At 33.8% G+C, this 21466-nt stretch overlaps 1 long non-coding RNA gene across 1 annotated transcript; it reads right to left on the bottom strand.

Annotated features, from left to right (window-relative positions):
- Positions 1–7719: 7719 nt before the first annotated feature.
- LOC128556346 (uncharacterized) lies at positions 7720–20834 on the bottom strand. Its single transcript, XR_008370588.1, has 3 exons — positions 20673–20834; positions 17086–17194; positions 7720–7857 (listed from the first exon to the last, which is right to left on the bottom strand). It is a non-coding gene; the product is annotated as an uncharacterized LOC128556346 (long non-coding RNA).
- Between the last annotated feature and the right edge of the window lie 632 nt (positions 20835–21466).

Genomic DNA, 21466 nt, shown 5'->3' with positions numbered 1-21466 from the left:
ATTTCTGCCTAAGCAAATATGGCAGCACCACGTAAATATTAGTACTCAAATACTTCGAGTAGCAGTGAAGATGAGGAAGAAGAACTAAAGAAGAATCGTTTATCATTAACTGAAAAGAAACAAATATTATCTATTAGAAAAGAACGGCGTGAGGGTTTAGAAGAAAAACGTAAACATGCAAGACAATATCAACACGATGAGAAACGACACGACCTGACAAGCAACTACTTTAACATTACACCTAGAATAGAGCGAACATCAAGAAAATTCAAGACGCAAAGTAAAGTGTACGATGTTACATTCAAATCCTATTACAGTGGCGCCCGCGTGTTGGTTCCCCGTGCACACGATTAAACCCTTGCGTGGCACCATTCATAAACGTTTCACGTTACACGCTTAGTTAATCGTGCAACCAATCAAATTAGTTTTAAACCGTGTAAGCGTGCGAAAGCGGGAGACGAATTTGTTTGCATTATACGCATGCGCAGCGTGTAGATTGGAGATGGTAAAGCGCACGCGCAGCTTGCGTCGTCTGCATGATGTCTGTGTATGATCACAAGTGGATGTTTTTAACTTTTGTTGCTTCCATTTCAAAGTTTAAATGGAATCAAAACATATTTACTAATTGGTCTTCCTTAATTACAGATTAAAACTTTGTCTTTAAGAACAAATATAAAAGTTGTTTGTTTTTTTATGTCATCTCGTTTCGTTCTAAACAAGTGTTAAAATACATTTTTAATTCCATTTCAGTGAACTTCTCTATTATTTTAAACACAGACTGAACATACAAGCGCACAACAAAAATGAAATCAAAAGAAACATACTGTATATGAACAGATAATAAAAAGAAGTACAAGATGAAATTATCCATATATTTTCAAATGCCTCGGTGATGATCTTATACATTTTTAATGGATTTTGCTGCGTTTTTAATCCGCTGTTACAAGGATGAGTGTATACCTAGTTATCAAAATTATTCTTGTATGAAATATTTTAAATAACTTTTGAGGCTGAATAATTATAAATATTAAAATTACGCTGAGACTAAACTCTGTCACAGAATACAGGCTAGATTATTCACATTAGGGGAAAAATACAGTATTTATACGGGAGCTAGATACATTTTTTTTCTTCCTAGTATGTACTATAAACTCTCATCTGTCTAAAAATCAATCAAAAAAGAACGGGAGAAATGCGTAACTTTATATTATAATATGTAATTTATTATTCAACTATAATATTCAACGAAAATCAGAAAATTTATCATAAGGCATGTCTCTAAAAAATATCGTAATAAAAAGAAGAAACATAAGTTCTTTTCGCAAAATTGTACATACACTATCATAATTACTAAAACTTATACACATTTAAACATGCGCAGAATGCTACTCCCGCTAAAAAATTAATGAAAACCGGATGACACAATATCCCATCCTGCCAGTCAGAGGATCAAAGTGCAATACCGCCATTGGCGAAACGTTATGTGCTGTTTGTGATCTACCTAATCAGAATGAGAGTCTCACAATTAGTACATTTTAGTCTCGAATAGCTTCGGGCAATATCTCTATATTGCAAATATTGGAGTAAATAGAAGAACAGCTGTTTAAAACTATCTTCATGCAGTTAAAACCAAACCCTTCTAATAGAATAAACGCACTAAGTCTATGTATCAATTAAAAAAAAAAGAAAAAAAAAAACACTCTTTTTTGTAATTAAACACCATAGTGTTCATGCGGGTGCACTTTGTCATATATTTGGGGAAAGGAATTCAAATTATGTGAAAGAATGGAAAATTTTGCGATAAGTAATGTCAAAACGGACCAAATATATTTTGACTATGTGTTCGTATTATGGGGACCCTTTTCATTCTCGTGTAGGGATAATTTTTTATAAAATATCACCTTATTTAAGTCGTCGGTCCACAGTTTATGCTATTAACTGGTCTAAAGTACAACGGTATATTTTCCTGTACTGAACTCGTAACTTGAAGGAAATTTATTTCTGACCTGATGCAATTAGAAACTTGATGGATCGCTTGCCGGTAAAAAAGTGGGAAAATATTGTCCGAGGTCCGAAAAAGTCATTCATTAAACTTTAACAAAAATGTGTTTTAGTGTGTTTAACATAATTATCAAGTTTTCAAGTTTTACTGTCAAATCGGAAATTACGTTCAAACATTAGAAAAACGCGGGTTGGGGGATGATTTTCTCGTCAGACGAAAAGCTTTACTGGCTAATAAAAATATACCGGTAAACGTATTAAGACTATTACATACCTGACTTATATATTTCCTAAAATTTTCAAACAGTTGTAGACCTATTTCTGCAATACAGAGTAATGTATATTTCATTGATACAAAAAAATGGGAGGGGAACCGTAATAATTCGGCCACAGCAAATTTTACCATTTGCTTTTCCATCTAAATTGCTATTCATAGTTCTGTGTATTTGGTCGTGTTTGGCGGCAGAACGAGTAATTTCTCCAGTAACGAAGGTTCGGTTATATAGTTTTCATTTTTCTTTGAGATTTCATTAGAATTTACAGACTTCAAAGATGATATTGTGACAAAAGAGAAGGCTCAATCAGATGATATGTACGTCGGATTGCACCACTTGAGATATATCTATCCAAAGAGCTATAAAATAAATGTATTTTTATAGTTCTTTGATCTATCTCTTTCCGAGGGGGCGTACCCTAGAAATAGCATACAGATTGTAACGCACGCGCATATTTGTTGACTTCAACGACACGAACCACTCGGCCAAAGAGCCCACCACCCCCGCCCCTGCACACACATCATGATCAACCAATGTGTAGTTGCACTATGCTAAATTATCACTTATATGACATCTGGTGATTTTAACTTGAATACTATTTTCATGTTTATTAAACAAATCAAGGGCATAAACTGCATTTACCTGGTCAAGTGGGATAATACGTGATGTAAAATGTGGCGATTCTAGCTTAAATACAATCAGTATTATAAACACCCAGACTGACAGCCGGACGGGCAACACAAAAACAATATTCTTCCGCTTTTGGCAAAAAGGAAACAGTTTCAGATATGACCTAAATTGAATAAAGATTCTCGTGCAATTTACTTGTCTCATCACGATTTCAACTTACCATTTTCGCAAATGACGCATTGGACCGGGAAGAATTAAGTACAAAATGGAGATAATTTTAAATGCATTTAACGTAGAAACTGTTCTTGTGTACTGCTCTGCATCTCATGTAAGTTAAACTGTCCGAGATGTTCTTAGTACTTTTGGACGAGAAAATATTAACTACATAAATGGAAATATAATCCGAGTACTCTTCAACACAGACATCAGGTTCTTGTAAGATGCACTTCGTCTCAACGATATCTATGTGCATCTTTAGTTTCAATGAAATGTCGGCTGTACATTACGAACTTTTTGCAACATCGATCTGTCGGAAAACCGATAAATTTGCCTATATAAGCTATATTTTATTCTGTATTCTTAAATTAATGCGTAATTTTGATACAGTTTTAATTATTCGTTTACAAATTGCGTTATCTATTATTCTTTTTAGTCCAAAGATTGCACACATTTAGCATAATATAATTTAATTGTAACATATGTTTTAAAACTACCCTTTGATATTACTGTGTATTACAATACATTCTCGCATACCAGAGGTATATCGTGGTTTCCCGGATGAACGTCTCGGGATTTTGACGGACCACCTGATGTGATGAAATGATTACAATATTGCCTAGGGGTAAACAATATCCGGTCAGTGTTGTTTCAAATCGGGTCATAAAAATACGTCACCCCCAAATACTATTAGGTATTTGTATGGTTTTTGCGTTGATATGTATATATTTCACTTTCTTCTGTCGTTTCTAGTCTTTTCCCTTTCCATCGGAGTTATTTTTATGATTTTTACCCTTATCTTATTAATCGTATGACAGTAGGAAATTTAGAATTCACAGCAATATATTATACTTGTCCATCTATGAATTTAGATTATACCATAAATCGTTAATAGATTTGTTCCGTAAATATTTACTAAGTAAAGATCCTGGCCCAAATTTCATGAAAAAAACTTAAGTAATTACTATTCTAAAATTGAGCTATTGTTTAGGTTATTGTTATTTAATGCTGATTTTTTTTAATGTATTTATAGTTAAAATATACTATGGTAGTAGTATTTGTCAGCAGTACTTATTCAAGTCACGCAAATATGATATTTCTATTTAAGCACGATATTAGAAAATTAATCCTTACCATGCTAAATTTTCTATTTTTAACGTGTCTATCTTTCAATTTGGACAGTACCATAAATTATGAAATGAGGTGCATACCAAAAAGTTACTGGCTGAATGGCAAACAGTGCAGATCATGATCAGTCTGCACGGATCTACACTGATCGTAAATTTATGTGTTAGATTTTTTTAAAGAATGTTATGCTTTTAAAATTCTTTAGATGGCCTATTAATATCTTGAATATTTATTTTATTTACAGACTGTTTCTTGGTGTAAACATTTCTTTTTTTTTTGTACATAGAAATATGTTTAACATGATGTTTCATGTATTGAAAAGAACGTAAATGTTTCATGTATTGAAAAGAACTTAAATTTATGTGTTTGATGTATAAAATGTAACAATTTCTAAATATTTTGGTATAGCATATTGATTTTCGTATTCTTAAATATCACATTTATTTGACAACTGATAAAGTATAATATAAATTTTCGACACTTTAATATTATCAAAACTCCATTCAAGTTTCGCAAACCGCCCACTAAAAATGCATCAGAAAATGATCTAAAGCTGTTAATTATCGACCCCCTTCCCCGTGTTACTACAACAACAACAATTAATACGGAAATCGACGAATGCATCTGGTAGCGCTGATATTGGGATTATTGATGTCGTGATAGATAGAGCTGTCCCGCTTTATTGGTTAAGAGATGTTTCTAAAAGTTGGAAATGCATCAGTAGCAAAATGTGAGTAAAGGTCGAACGGACACACAAAGCGATATAAATATCTAAAATCTCAACATGAAACATCAACTTTATTGATACTATAAAATATTATTTATATCGAAAGAAAATACAGTAAGAAGCAAAATAAAACAGGAACAGCTACCTTTACATGTTTTAAACACGTCATGTGATAAAAACCAATGTATCATCTATCCTAAAAACACAAAATATTTTAAAGTAATTATCTTTTAAAACAAAAATATCATTTTCGTAATAAGCAACCTCTACGTGGTGCGTTTTCCAATTACAACAAGAGCGCCGCCAAGCGGGGCAATATACGCCCGAAGGCTTACATCATAGGATAGGAGCAAAATTTTAAGAACTTGACTGTTGAAGCCCCAAAGGACTGGAAACTGGAACAACAAAAGGAAAACTTCAAAAAAACAAATCTAAGTCCACCAAAAAAAATTCAAAGTCTACAAAAAAATCTTTATCAGGTACAGGTATGTAAAAATACACCTTAAAATTGGAGGTACCATCCATGTTGTACCACAGAAAAGTGGTCTCGGTTTTTCCCTACGGCCAATAATAAAAAAGTTTCAAAATAAGCTATTTATAGTAACATAAAAGGGAAGTAATTCAAAAAAAAATTATTGTAAGTACAAAAAAAGAGATCTGCCAAATAAAAACAAGAGCACTGCAATGCAGAGCATATATACACAAAGCAAAGTCATATATGACCTTTGACCCTTAAGTTTGACCTTGACCCGAGATCCGTAGACCAACGCTCTTACCTACTGAGCTAAGCGGGCGGGCTACAAAGGGAGGTAATTTGACATAAAATCAGTCCACACTATCTACCCTGGTTGCCTCAGTCAAACTAAAAACAATGACATTCCAAATGAGTTCTATCAACAGCCATTTTTATTAAAATCAGGGGAGGTAATGATGCATTGGTATATGCATGTAGAAGATACAGAGTACAAGCCTATACAACAATATATTAGTAAAGTATTTATATCGATAAATGTTCTATCAAAAGTTACCTAATACGATTATTTCTTACCATGAAAGACATAAATAACGTTTCAAACAAATCTCACTTGAAGATGCTAAGGTGTCCTCATTTAGATAAAAAATAAAGGGAGGTAATTTGTCATAAATTCAGCCAATATGTATCTTCAGTGATTGTCCAAGTCTGTCTGTTGACATAAATGCAATTTCAAATCATTATCTTCGTTGGTTACGGAGATATATCCATTTTAATTTCAAATAAAGGGAGGTAATTTGAAATCAGTCCATAGTTACCTACCCTGATTGTCTCAATCCAACTAATGACAATAATGATTTTATTTTTTTATTTTGTTGGGTTTAACATCGCGCCGACACAATTTTAGGTCATATGGCGACTTTCCAGCTTTTAATGGTGGAGGAAGACCCCAGGTGCCCCTCCGTGCACTATTTCATCAGGAGCGGGCACCTGGGTAGAACCACCGACCTTCCGTAAGCCAGTAAGACAATAATGAAATTTCAAATAAGTCCTATAAGTACTTACTGATATAAATCCATTTTGATGACAATCAGGGGAGGTAATCAGATATAAAATAACTCATGGAATCCAAGATTTATTGTTGTTGAAGCTATTTTGGAAGTTCGTATCAAGTCAAACCATAAAAGAAATCTCTATATGGTTGCAAAGGCCAACATAGCCAATTTTGGACCTTTGGGGGGGCCATAACTCTATAGAATCCATGATGGAATCTGCCCAGTTCAAGAATGGAACCAAGATCTTGTGGTGTTACAAGTTGTGCGCAAGTTTAGTTAGAGTAAAATCATAAATGAAGCTGCTATTGTGCAGACAAGGTCAAAATAGCTTTAATGAGTCAATACCTCAACAAACTGTCTACGTGGTTACCTTAGCGCGAAGTGATATGTATTGTATTCGTCTGTTCTTGTCTCGCTTCCAATATAAATTGTCGTCTGCAGCAGTGGCTTCGCACATTAATTGTAAAACAAGCTTAGCTTTATAAAAACGCTAGTATGTGGCTGTTGCTGACTTAACGTCGTAAATAATTATTTTAACATTTTTAAACATCGCTCTACAATTAGACACAATCACAGCACTGTTAACGGAATCGTGTGCCATGATAGCTCAGTCGTATGGCGTCTGCCTATGGATGGAGAGCTCCGGAATTTGAGCACCACCGGAAGGAGAGACAGAGAAAATGAGGTCACAGTTAGGCAGAGTAGCTGGTCCAGCCAAAAGCCTTTATTCCTGAAAGATACTATCTTCAGATGATGGTAAAAAACTGCAGCTGGCCGACGTAGTGACTTTCTTCTCGGGGATGTATTCACACAGCTCTGGTTCGACGCAAGATTTTTTTTTCCTTAGCGGGAACATCATAATCGAGTTTCTTCTCTCCACAAGCGAGATTTCCGGACTTTATCGCAGATTTTCATATAAAACTATCGTAATACCGTCTCGCCAAAGCGGGCCGAAAACAGTCAAATAGTCTATCACAACATAATATCAAAAAGAGTTTCCTGTTGGTGGTTTTGCAGCTGCCTCCGATAAAATATGCATGCAAATATCATTTTCCCGTCATGCAGAAGTAAATTTCATTTCTCACACTGCCAAATGTTAACTTCTTCTTGTTACCTTGAACAGCATCATTTGATTGTTACCTTGAACAGCATCATTTGAATGCATACGTAAATATTGTATCATCGTTCCTACGAAGGACACAACTGTTTTTACTTGCCATTCGAAAGCACCTTCGCAGTTTGGTTTATCCGCCAGTTTTATGAAGTTATATCCTGAATATTTAAGTCTCAAATACCGATCTGTGTCAACATTTTGATGTCCATTCGCATGACTTTTTGTTAGGTTTACATGACCTGTAAAAAGAACAATAATGTCGTAAATATTGTATTTGTATGACCTGCACCTGGTAATGAGTAATAGAAAAAATAAATAAAGTAGAATACAAACTTACACCAGAAAATAGAATCAGTTATAGGACGAATTATTTAAATATCTTTTTTACAAAACAACATGGTCATACGACTCTGAATCGCTCACCTAAGTAATATGAGCCACATGTTTAGGCAAACTAATGCTAAAGAATTAGAAAGTTGGTCAGTAAATCACGTTCATGGTCACTGAAAGTCAGTTTTAAGATCAGTGTGCAAAAGTTTTGCCCGAGGTCTGCACTGAAAGATCACAGCTTAGATTATTGACTGGATTGTTTTGTTTTGTTTTGTTTTAATCATTTTTATTTGTTTACGCTGCGCTGCGTAGTTATGACTGTTTCCAGTCAAACTAATCAAACGTAGGCCCAGTGAGATTTGAATTTTGAGACCCGTTGCCAGATACAGGTCGGTGTCTGGATTATTTCCAAAATATTAGATTTATACGATATAATAAAAAGGATGCCTTAATTCAAGGCCCGGGTGTTAGTTTTGGAACATGTCTGGGTCTTGGCTGGAGTATTTATTGTTATTGTAATGTTTTTTAAATGTTATATCCCCCTAAATTGTGTCTAAATTGCCAAAATAATAAATAGATTATGAGATATATATTTAATTTATTAAATTTTTCATCCAGGTAAGAGCCGCGAGTACCTTTTCTTACACTCCTGAAACGCCTGAGATGAACTGCCACTGACCACACTCTACTACTTTATTTTATTATCAGTAAACTTTTTAAAACTTTAAAAACACATCTAAAACATAGCATTTATAACGTCCGATTGTTGACAGTACACGGGTTATTTATAGATTACACGCCACGCCTACTGCATAAATGTGTCATATCGATAAATATGCTTATAGTGCTGCAAATCTACAGAGGTTTAGAGCACCGAACTGGTCTACGTGTTGCAACAGAAAGTTTTATATATCAAAATGTTTGTCAGGGTCTCTAGTTTCAGGAACTGCTATTCATTTGGTTTGACCTGGACGCAAAAGTTGAGAAATCCAAGATGGCCGCCAAGATGGCCGCCAAACACAAATATTTATTGAATATTCATATTCACTAATTTACCTTCCCACTATTGAGTTTCAAATTATTTACATCATCTTAAAAGTTAGAAATAATGTTACTCATGGGATATAAGTGTACGTTGTTACTATTTTGTCGTTTTTTATTACTTTTGTCACCTAAGATATGCTAAATTAAGCTTAAAATAAGGGTTGGGGTAAACAATTTCATTTTTGTTTTAAAACAGAACACACAAACATATGTTATTTTCATTTGAAATTAATGAACAGTGTATAGACACTTATGTAAAGGCCATACTTTGACAATTAGTGGGTTTTATGATGCAATAGTGTATATAAATAGTAAGTGGGGAAATTTAAACTCCTGTCAACTGATGCTCATGTTGCTATTTTACCTATACAGTTTGGTGAGTCTTACAATATTACACATGGATTTACAACTTTAATAACAGTAAGGTATATGTTGCGATAAATCACATAATTTGTAGGCCATGGCTAAACAAGGATTATCCCATATTGTGACTAACAATAGACGAATACTTAATGTAAGTTTGATAAACACCGAATGTCACTAATACGGCAATATAGGTGTTTCATAGCATAGCCTCGTTGAATATCATCGAAATATCCATTCCATTTAACAAGAATATAGACATTCAATTTTTGGGCAACTTGTACACTACTGTAAAAATATTATCAAGTCATCTACATTGTGCAAATCAATACATACGTTACTGGCACCACTTGATAGATTGTGTGTTTAAAGGTCTCTGGTTTTCTAATTGTCCAGTGTATATTGTAATAATGTAGCATATGTTTAAGCAGTTGTCAACAGGAGTTAGTAGACATTTAATGATTAGCACTTTAATGCACTTTTACATATCTTAGCATATGTTAAATGCTTGAACCCAGTTTATTGATACATTCGTAACTATCAATAATTATAGGACATAGCGATGAAAAAAAAATGTCGATATATTTTTTGACTATCTGAAAAAAGTAACACTACAGAGTTACGTGTTATATATACTGAACTGCTTTTGATCTTTACTCTAGGGTTAGAAATGGGTTGATACATATGTTTCAAATTAAATCTAAAAGTAACAAAAAAGCAATAATTGTCTAGGAAACTGCTTGTTCTGGAAGGAAATGTAAACCACTTTCATAAACAGGATATTTATTTTACAAACAAGAGGCAATCTGTTTGTAGTTCAGATTATCAGAGAGATGCTTACGTGACTGATATAAACGATGCCATAAACATTAGAACTAGTTTAATATCCTCCTCCTTGTTTAGATTTTCATTGTCTTGAGTTGTTTTTGGAGGTCATTATATTAAAAAAATCTAACTTAATAATCTCGAATTTGATTAGATTTGATGGGAACCTTCTTACTGATAATAGATATAGTGGATATTATTTTCCAAATGGCTCTATTTGTTGCAAGCATTCTCTTGTCTGATGTTCTTTCCTTTTAAATATATGTACAAGCAATCTTGAATACATGTCCATATGTTTCACGAAGTGCAAGGATACATACGTTATAACCGGTAACGTATGTACTGATGTTTTCTAATGCCTGCAAATTGTTACTGATTTGCTTTTTTGTATACCACTGTTATTCTTTAACGGGTTATACCAATTGTGTAGAGACATACAAATTGTATAGAAACACTACATGAAATGCACTGTATGAATATAGAAGTATAACAAAATTTCCTCATGAATATCTGGCCACCACTTTTAGTTTAAATATACCAACATATTCTTCATTTCGTCCTTGATTGTTGGCAAAATGTTTCTAATGTATATCCTTATTTGTCTGCATATTTCGCGAATATATTCAGCACAAAATCTGTTATCTATAGCATTAATATACAAAACAAAATGGACTGAAATACTGCTGAAAAAACGGCGTTAAACCCAAACCAAACCAAACCAAACCAAACAAAATGGCAATCCTTTGTATTTCAGCGTTTTCTCAGTAACGTATGTACCGATACTTACGTTACTTGCTTTTATAGTTCAAATACTAATTACATATTTTACAGCAGTGAACACTCTCTTCAGTGTGCCATAACTTTTGTTTCACAAGTTTGGGGTTGGTGTAAATTTCAAAGATGACTCTTTATATATTAAACTGTGTTAACAATTCAAAATTTCTGGAACATTTCTTTTTCTTTTTATTAACAATTATCATTTCAGCCTCATTAGTGACATTGGCTGTAAATTCAGCATAAAATGATCATAATATTTCACAAAAAGCGAATATCATTAGAAAAAAATGTGTACCTTTCTAAAACTAAGTTCTTACAGTAGGTTCCTGTTAAGTTATAAACATTTTAGTGCTGGAGAACAATCAAATCTCTACGAGGGCTGTTCAAAAATAATGTAGCAATTTGCTGTCAAAAGCTACATTTTGTGTTTAGTGCAATGCAATATAATTATGATTCGCAATTTTTGTGTACTTCGGTCATACAGTTTTTGTAACATTTTTGTTGACATGCGAAGCGCGTAGAACGTTTGAATTACTTACAATTATAGTTACGTCTAACCTGGACAGTCGCTTTTAGTATATGCGATCGCTATGTTCGCACTGAATATAGGTAATGACAATGAGCTCGGATAACGAATAGAAAGTTACCACCTTGTTTATGCCAGAAAACAGAGATGATATTTGATACATTATAGAATTGGATCAATAAAACAATGTATGCTGGAATACAGTGGCATTTATTATTAATTTAATGATAATTTGTCAAGAAGTATATATTCGTAAACATTTTGTTCAGCATGACCCCAACTTCAAAATACTTATTTAATATTGACATGCTTCTTTTTTGAATACGACTCATTTCACATTTATACATTGTGTACATTTGTAGTAAATTATACACCATTAACCGGGACTTCATTAGCAAAACTAAACTGTTAACAAGAGGGCATAACTCTGTCAAAAGTCAAATAAAAGTTGTGGGTATTGTTTCTCCTAGCGTAGACTTTGCATTTGCACCCACCTTGCATTTGCACCCCTCCCATTTTACTAGGAGTGAGTTATTGTACCCACCATTATTTTGGCCTGCTTGTTTGTGTGTAAGTGCGTGCGTAAATGTGTGTCTTGGGCATTGCCAACGTTGTTGTTTTTCGTACTTGTGTAAGTTGTGTGTGTTTGTCTTTTGTACTTGGATGTGCACTGCTGTGGTTTGCATTGTTGGGTTACTGCGTTTAAGGAATGTGGCTTTCCCTTTTGAATATTCATCCTTGCTCCACTTTCCCCCGACATTGTATCTATCCCTTACCCCTCCGCCTTTTCTGTATTTTGCATAGTTATAATTAAATGTACTTGTTTGGTTTTTGAAGCAACCCGTCTACAATATTTTTCCGTTACAGTATCTTTTTGTTTACTTTACGATGCATGGTTCTATGGCTGTGTTTGGGATGCTCTGTGCTTCCGAAAAATCTGCTCTTACCTTTTATCTTTGATAGTAAATAACTATTTAAGTTTCAAGTCCAAAGCTTTGATAGTAACAGAGATATTTGACTTTATCAAAAACGCTAACCAAAAGAATCTAAATCAAAAAGGGGCATTACTCTGTCAAAATTCAAATAAGAGTTATAGGGGATTGTTTCTCCTGGTGTAGACGTTGATAATGAATAACTATTTAAAGTTTCTAGTTAATAGCTTTGATAGTAACAGAGATATTGGACTTTATCAAAAACTTAAACCAACGCCGACGCCGGCGCCGGGGCGAGTACAATACATGTAGCTCTACTTCTTCAAAAAGTCGAGCTAAAACTGGTTATTGATCGCACCCTTGGCACTTTATATCGTATCTTTGCAGAAAGATTAGAAATGCATTTAGTAGGCTAAGGGTTTATTACATAGACTAAATATTTAAAGCTGGCAGGTGGCATAAACCTATCCAATTCCTTAAACTGAATGAAAATGTCACTATTGCAATACCTAAAGGATGAGTTTAATTTTGTTTAAGAATGCTCGCATTTAATGATTTCAGGAAAAAATATATAAAGAAATATATCCGGTCAATACTAAGTACGCCAAGATTTATTGAATAAATGACTTCCGACAATGTTAATATTAACAAGAACTTAGCTATATATGTACATAAAGATTTTGACTTTGTTATCATACATAATGTATGAATGTATATGCATATAATATGATGTAACAGTTCTAATAATATGAAATAAGGCACTACCTCAATCCGGAATGAGTCCGACTTCAACTCATCCTATAACATTTGAAAATAACTGTCTAATGACAGCACGGAAGGACATGATATTTTAATTCGATAGTAAAAGATCATTCGGTATATCGCACGTTACCGTGGAGGGATCGGTCCAGATTTCCATTGCTACGTAAAGGATCGATTCCCCATCAATTTAAATGTACATTTTTGAATAAAAAAACACCGCCCATGTTATATTGAGTTACAGTTAATTTCCGCCTGTTGGATATGCGCACCCTCCGGAGATGTATATTTATTTTGAGCTATATGAACTGTGCTCACTGTGTACTTTTATTTACAAGTGCACACTACGTGTATATATACAATATATCCATATTTGTAGTTGTAGTTTGGACAAATTATGTGGACCCTTATAAGCACAAGGAAAAGGCGTATTCTTCCAAAAAATCCAAAGTCAGATGCTCTGTGCACGTGCCGGAAGTACACACTTTTTTAATTCGATAGTATATATCTCATTTGGTATATCGCATGTTATCGTAGATGGATCGATCCCGATTTTCTATTTATATAGTACTGATACTTGGAATATATACTAACACCTTGTAAATTTCTTGTGCATGTATATAAATTTATATTTTCATATATACTGAAGGATATGTGTGGTCCACTGCGTCAGCAGATAAACTCTAAAGACAATTTATTCATTAAAATGTATACATGTGTACACTCTTACTAATGAAGAAATAATATAGTAGCTGTCTTTTAGGAAATTGAGAATATATTACTATGTCATAATAATGTGACATTTCATGGAATACAGTGGTTTTTTTTTGTAAAATGTAAAAGCATATAATGACTAGTTAGTGTAAAAGTACAATGTATACTAACGGCTGATACATTTATTAGCTTACTAAGTAATTCATCATTTTATCTGCTTTGAATGATGATTTTAGTAAAACGTCTACAGAAGTTTTTTTGTATTTAGTAAATACTGATGTGAAAGCACACAGCTATCAGTTTAGAGTAAAAAATACAACATTTTGATCCCTATTTCGATCACCATTTTGGCTGCCATTCTGGATGCAATTTTGGCAGCCAATTCGGACCATATTTTGGTTAATATATTGAAATTTTGACTTGGCGTTAAGTTAAAATACTTTGTTACTGTATACTGAGTAAATGTATCAATCAGATATTATTGCTTTTTCATTTATAATATAACGTAATAACTGTAGAACCTAACACTATACAAGGTGCATCTGAAATGCATTAGAATTACCCCACCCACCCTTGAAACCCTACAGCTTAATTCTAACACACTGGTTGTTCTTTTATTTGATGAAAGATCTAAATACACATACTCGGAACAACAATTTCGGCTTGAAATCAACATTTTTTTGTGTCCTTTATTTCCTACATATGAAAATGCTAACCCTAACCCCTAATTTTGAGCTTAATTTTGCATATTTTAAATAAGAAAACGTAAAAAAACAATGATAAATAGAATCAAAGTACACTTATATCGCATTAGTGGTATTATTTCTACCATAAAAGATGATATATGCCTTTTTGAATCAAATCATGGAAAGGGAAAGTAATGAATATTAACATCCCCTAACTGTTTGTACTTTGGCAGCCATCTTAGCGGCCATCTTGGATTTCTCTGACTTTGCATCCAGATGGAACCAAATGAATAGCAGTTCTAGAAAGTACAGACCCTGACGAACATTTTGATATATAAATGTTATTGTTGCAACACATAGACCAGTTACCCCTCGAAATATGCAAGTAATTTCAGCTGATTTGCAGTACTATTATTCTATATACTCGTAAACTTTGAATGTACTTTACTGATACCGTTTTACTCTATGTGCTGTCATTTTGTCATTTTTGATGTTTTACAGATCTGTTTTTTGCACTTTATAGTCCAAAATCTAAGTTTAATTATTATATCAATATTAATTACTTTACGTATTGTATAGAAAATATATTTACGATCGCGCTGTATGAAATTATGCGGTTGGTTTTATCAAAATTCGACCGTTTCTATGTGATTTTGCTTATTTTAATTATATTATCTTACTAAAAATGCTCTGGCCATATAGCTATATATGTTCTTTAGCGATTCTGAAAATTTGGAGATAATCTATGCATTAATAAATGTTTTACACGCGAATCCTGTGTACCCGTCGCCTAAATTACGCGTAAGATTTTTTAGAAGTTAAAATTTACCTGTTTACTGAATGATTTTCTAGTCAATAGTCGGTAAACAAACAACAGGTACAGTACTGTACCTGTTGTTTGTTTACCGACTATTGAGTACTGTACCTGTTGTTTGTTTACCGACTATTGACTAGAAAATCATTCAGTAAGTTTTATAACAAGACTTCAGAAAACAAGAGGCCCAAGTGGGCCTTAGTCGCTCAACTGAAGCAAAATTTGACCTAATTAGATCTTGCTTGTAACGAAGTATTACATTTAAAATAGAATTTTAAACAAGAGCTGTCCGTAAGACAGCACGCTCCACTATTCGGCGATCTGACAGTAAAATTAATATATATCTCAACTTTAAAAGGAAGATACACTAAGGGGTATAATTCTGTCAAGAACACAAATAAGATTTATTTGGATTGTTACCAGACATGCAGATGACAATGGTAAAGATATATTTTGAGTTTCAAGTCATTATCTTATAAAGTACCAATGTTATGCCCAGAAAACAAAATTTGTCAAAAATTAAGGTATGAAAGGGGCATAATTTTGTCAAAAATACAAATCAGAGTTATGGGGATTGTTACCACACATGCAGATGATGATGATAAAGATACATCTTAAGTTTCAAATCTTTATCTTATGTTGTAGTAAAGTTATATCCACAGAGCGAAGGCTGCAAAAAATCTTTAAGAATGAAAGGGGCATATTTCTGTAAAAATACAATCAGAGCTATGAGGAATGTAACTACACATGCAGGTGATAATAATAAAGAAATATTTTTAATTTTAAGCAGCTAAAGATATGTCTATATAAAACGAAGCTTTTGAAAAATAATAACATGAAAATAATTCCATGTCTAACAACTTTTTGACCTTGACCTTGGGTATAATGGGACCAGCCTCATGCACAGTCTTTTTTTTTTTTGTATGCTGGACAATGTTAATATGAAATTACAGTAAGATATAAGTTACAGTAACAAATACATGACAGAAAATACAAAAGTTGCCGAAAACCTTTAACCTTAAAAATAATCTAAGTATAAACACCTTGGTGACCTTGACTTTGGGTATAAGGGCGCAGCTGTTTGTATGCTGTGTGCTATGCTATATGTTATGTGAAGATACAGTAAGATATAAGTAACAGTAACAAAGATATGACAGGAAAACAAAGGCTGTCAAAACATTTAATCTTAAAAATAACCTAAGTATAACACCTTGGTGACCTTGACCTTAAGTAAAATGGGTCCATTACCTGCACATATTTTGCTTTTATGCTGGACAATGATTATATGAAGTTACAGTAAGATGTAAGCAATAGTTACAAAGATATGACACAAAAACAATGGTTGCAGAAAAACTTTAATCTTAAAAATAATCCAAGTATAACACCTTGGTGACTTTGTCCTTATGTATACCGGCCCAGCCCCTGCACATATTTTGCTTGTGTGCTGGACAATGTTTATGTGAAGTTACAGTAAGATATATGCAATAGTAACAAAGATATGACAGAAAAACAAAGATTGTCGAAAAACTTTAGCCTTAAAAATAACCTAAATATAACACCTTGGTGACCTTGTCCTTATGTATAATGGTCCCTGCCCCTGCACATACTTTACTTTGCTTGTATGCTGGACAATGTTTATGTGAAGTTACAGTAAAATATAAGCATGATAAGCAATAGTAACAAAGATATGATTATACCCTTTTCTAGTATGATGTCAGATGTGAGACACAGCACAAGATCCATTTGAATATATCTTTATTTTGCTGCCAGACCTTACAGTGCTCAGATGTGGAATTGCACACACATCTGTAACAAAAAAAATGCATCAAATATAAATTTAACCTACAAAGCTGATAATAAACTTTTTAGTCAATACCAAAATGTTAATATTCAGTCAAAACAAATCTAATGTACTCATGACAATAAATGGTAGTTACAGAACTTACACTGAGTTATAGATTTTATTTATCAGCCTGTAATCAAGTAAGGCTTTAAAACAGATTTTTTCATTTTCACTGAGAGACTTTTTTCTCTTAATTCAACTAGACTTTTCTTCAGATAAAATTACATATTTAAATATACTTTAAACATCAGCAAGAGCTAATGTTATAGATGAAATATTTACAAAAACAACCCGTAATGACAATCCTATGACAACTAGTCATAACTAATACTAGTAGAGCAATTACTTTAAACACTGGTTATGAACACATGTTACAAGGTTAGTAATAAGTGCAGTCAGACCGGGATTCGAACCCAGGGCCTCGGAATACCTTTCAGATATTCTACCAACTGAGCTACCCTGCCGCCTACACACTTTCTCCCCGTTTAAATATTCAAGTCCTATACCGTGACATATTTCCCCACCATTTTGAAATTTGTCCTTAAATTTTTTTTCAGCAGGTACTTAAGTATATATAAGCAATTACAGGCATAGGAGACTAGCCAGTGTAATACCATCACCGTCCAAAGCTGGGCGCCAAATGTCAAAGGGTGAGAAAAATGTGCAGCCAGACCAGGACTCAAACCTGGGGGCCTCATAATACTGTTCTGATGCTCTACTGACTGAGCTACACGGCCGTCTACATTCTTTCTTGCTGTTTTAATATTCAAGTCCTATACCATAACATACAATACCGGAATTCGGTCTAGAGTAGAGATCCGGGGGTACTCCAATTTGATGTGATCCTAGGAAATATTGAGATATTTTTTCATAACCTTAGGACAGCCAACACATATTTATGCAATCTCGCCAGGCAAATATATATTATATGTTTTTGACAACACAAAAAGTGAGTCACTCGACTTAAGCTTTTTGCGGAAGAAAAGAAAATGAAAGTAGAAATGCTAAGCTTGAAAACGAAAGCCATATTTGATTCGTAGGTAGTCAGGGGTCACGCGCAGGGGTCACCCCATCTGGATGCTCATGGTAACAAATTGAAACTAAAATTACCTGGGCTTTAGTACGGCATGTCAGCTTTTCATCTACAAAATGATAGTTGAGCTCAGATACCCACAAATCCCAAATGGGTCCGTCACGGACCAAGGGTACACTGATAATTTTAGAACTTCATCAAATCATTCAAAAGGTTGTTTTTGATGTTGTCTGAGAGTGTCTGTATACATGTATGCCTTGGATTTAAGATATAACCATATTTGAGAACTGCAGACCTAGACATTTCAGAAATATTTTCAAAATTAATTTTGTGTAATAAATGTTGATTCTATGGAAGCGTGAAAGGGTCATCAGACGCTAATATGTTTTATTACGTTAAGGCTGCGGAAAGGATATGGCCAATAGCCCCATGACGTGTTTGTAAAATAAACTGCATTTAAGCAAATCTGTATTAAACCACATACGCATGTTTAACAGTTTCAAATGCTATAAATACGTCAAAATATAACTATTCAACTAATAATGTCGAAATTTTTCTCCTTTCTTTTCCGAGGTGAAGGTCACGATTGACTGGTTTACAATATGGTCATTCAATTTCATTAGCATGCAGCTTGTTAAAATAAATGATGGAAAAGTACCGGTCAACATCAAAATGCTTCCGGTGAATTGAAAGAAAGGCAGAGAAACGAATTGTCGACTTATTTTTTGGGTATATTATAACCCTAAAGTACGTCACTTGTATAGTTCTTTGAAAACATGTCCCCAAAGGCAAAATTCGCAGTGTTAGAAATTGAAACTTCACAAATTTATGTGCTGGTGTAATCAAAAATAAACCCCAGATGTGTGTTTAAAGGTGCTGATTTGACTGTGATTTTTTTCTAAACCAGAGCGCTAGATAATTTTTTTGGCCAATGAGTATTTACTCAACATATTTTATTGTGAATGAGTAAAATGGTAATATCTGAAATTGACTACAAGTAATTTTACTCTTAAAAATTTATAAATGTGAAAAAAAAAACAGAAATCAGTTTTATAACATATTTATTGGGTGTAACACCCATGCATTTGTTTGCAGTTTAGTTTCAATTCATCATTTAAGTTAATTTGCTTCTTTTTTCCCTTGGCTTGCTTTGGCTTCACACTCACTACCGAATTGTTCACTTATACATTCTTAGAAAGAGACATTTTTGTTTATTCCACACTGGAAGTTGATATTTTAAATCAACGCCACTTTAAAATACACTACCGTACCATCAGTATTAATTCCCAACTATTTGTATACACAGACATTGATTGTAAAAAATAGTTTAACCTAGGTTTATAGAGTACCATTCAATGCGTGTCTATGTTCAATGTGGGAGGAATTATAATTATAATACTGACTGTGCTCATGTTATATAAAGCATCCAGACGATTCAGATTTTGTTTACGCCAATTAAAAGTCATTGCGTGCATTTCTGTTATTTCATATAGATCTACGATTTTATATGCTTAAAAATTATCAGACATGCATATATGCATTATTTCCACAGGTGCTAGACACATAACCAAATATTTTACATATATAGGCCTATAAGTAAAATATTTGGTTATGTGTCTAGCACCTGTGCATTACTTCAAAGCGTAATTTACACTTTTTTTATATATGATCTGCCTACTGTGTGTGCTCTACTGGGTGAAGTTCTGTAAAACAGCTTCCCTTGACCAGTGTTGACACTTTAGCTGTTTAGAGTAATAGCGAGCTCGAAGAGCAGGCCCAAAGGGCCTGCTCGAGAATCGAGCTTTACGGTAACGCAAGTATACTTGCACACTTGGTGATGGATTTGGAAAGTTTCGTCGGAAGTTTTTAAAAAGCGAACCCTAGCGGATAGGTGCTCACAGGAAGTACTTCTTTCCGGAGTGAATACAGAACTTCATTCAATTGCTAAAAATATTCATCACTCAACAATAATGAAAGAATGATTTCCAGTTGTTTGAAAAAAATATTGTTTTCATTTAAAAGATCAAGCATCGGCCAGAAAATGGAAAAAATGTCATTAATAAGCAGAAAGAAACGGGAACGCGGTAATGACGTCACCGTGACACCGGCTTCCCATAAATTTTGCAACGTATGGTATTCACTGTTACAGGTATGGTGACACTAAATGTATACTTTTTCAAGTGAATAGGTTCTCCTGAATTCTTGTGACTAGTGAATAGTTTCTTTGTGACAAATAAATGATGCATAATATTTTTAGCTAAATCCGATTTCTTTGAGCTCGCTTTGAGGCTTTGCCTTATTTCATATTATAGATCTACGCCCCTGCACTGGTATCACTATTTGAAGGCTTAGCATCATGAAAAATGGAATACATACACTTAAAAAGTAACATGAGGTACAGTACCTACCGCAGAACTAGTAAAACCAACATGAATATTTCACATTTTCAACAGCTGATGACAACACCTTCGTTGACAGCAAATGGTGTAAAATTATTAAAGGGAAGTCACCACTGTTAGTCAATTTGATTGTAATTACATTTGCGCGCTTGTATTAACAATCTTTCAAATGCGCGAAATTATGTGAGATACACTGAAGCTATATTTTATATCTGTGTTTATCATACTGTACATAGTGCTCAATAAAATCAAGCGTAACTTTAGTTACATTTCAACACTTACTGATGGAATGCGAATCCAAATTCTTGGCGATATAGAATTTCAGGGTCGCCGCTTTGATAAGCAGTGGAACTGCCGTCTTTTTATGACGTAGACAATATCTACTATATCCTGTCTACACAACTTTCCGGGTATACTGTTTACAAAAAAAAAAAATCTTTACGGAAATGATCAAAAAGATAAATTTCAAATCAAAAATAAAATTTGAAAGAAATATCATATATCTTTCAAACTAGAACAGTAAGCCGATGAACACTTAAATCCATTGCACGCTGAGCATGCGTAGTTAAACTGCTCGGTTTTGCACGCTGGGCATGCGCATTTAACCTTCTCGGTTTGGCACTCTGGGCATGCGCAGGGGAACATTTATTTGCGCGGCAGCGCACGCTGCACGCTGAGCATGCGCAATAACTATTTCTCGTTTATGCACGCGTTTCTAACCGTGCAACACGTTTCACGTTTCGCCTTCAACACGCGAGTTGCTCGCGTTATCACGCAAACTCGGGGAACAAACTCGCAGGCGC

This window comes from Mercenaria mercenaria, chromosome 4, assembly GCF_021730395.1.
Source record: "Mercenaria mercenaria strain notata chromosome 4, MADL_Memer_1, whole genome shotgun sequence".
Lineage (NCBI taxonomy): Eukaryota > Metazoa > Mollusca > Bivalvia > Venerida > Veneridae > Mercenaria > Mercenaria mercenaria.
Note: the sequence above shows the minus strand (reverse complement) of the source record. Positions and strands in the feature narration are given on the sequence as shown.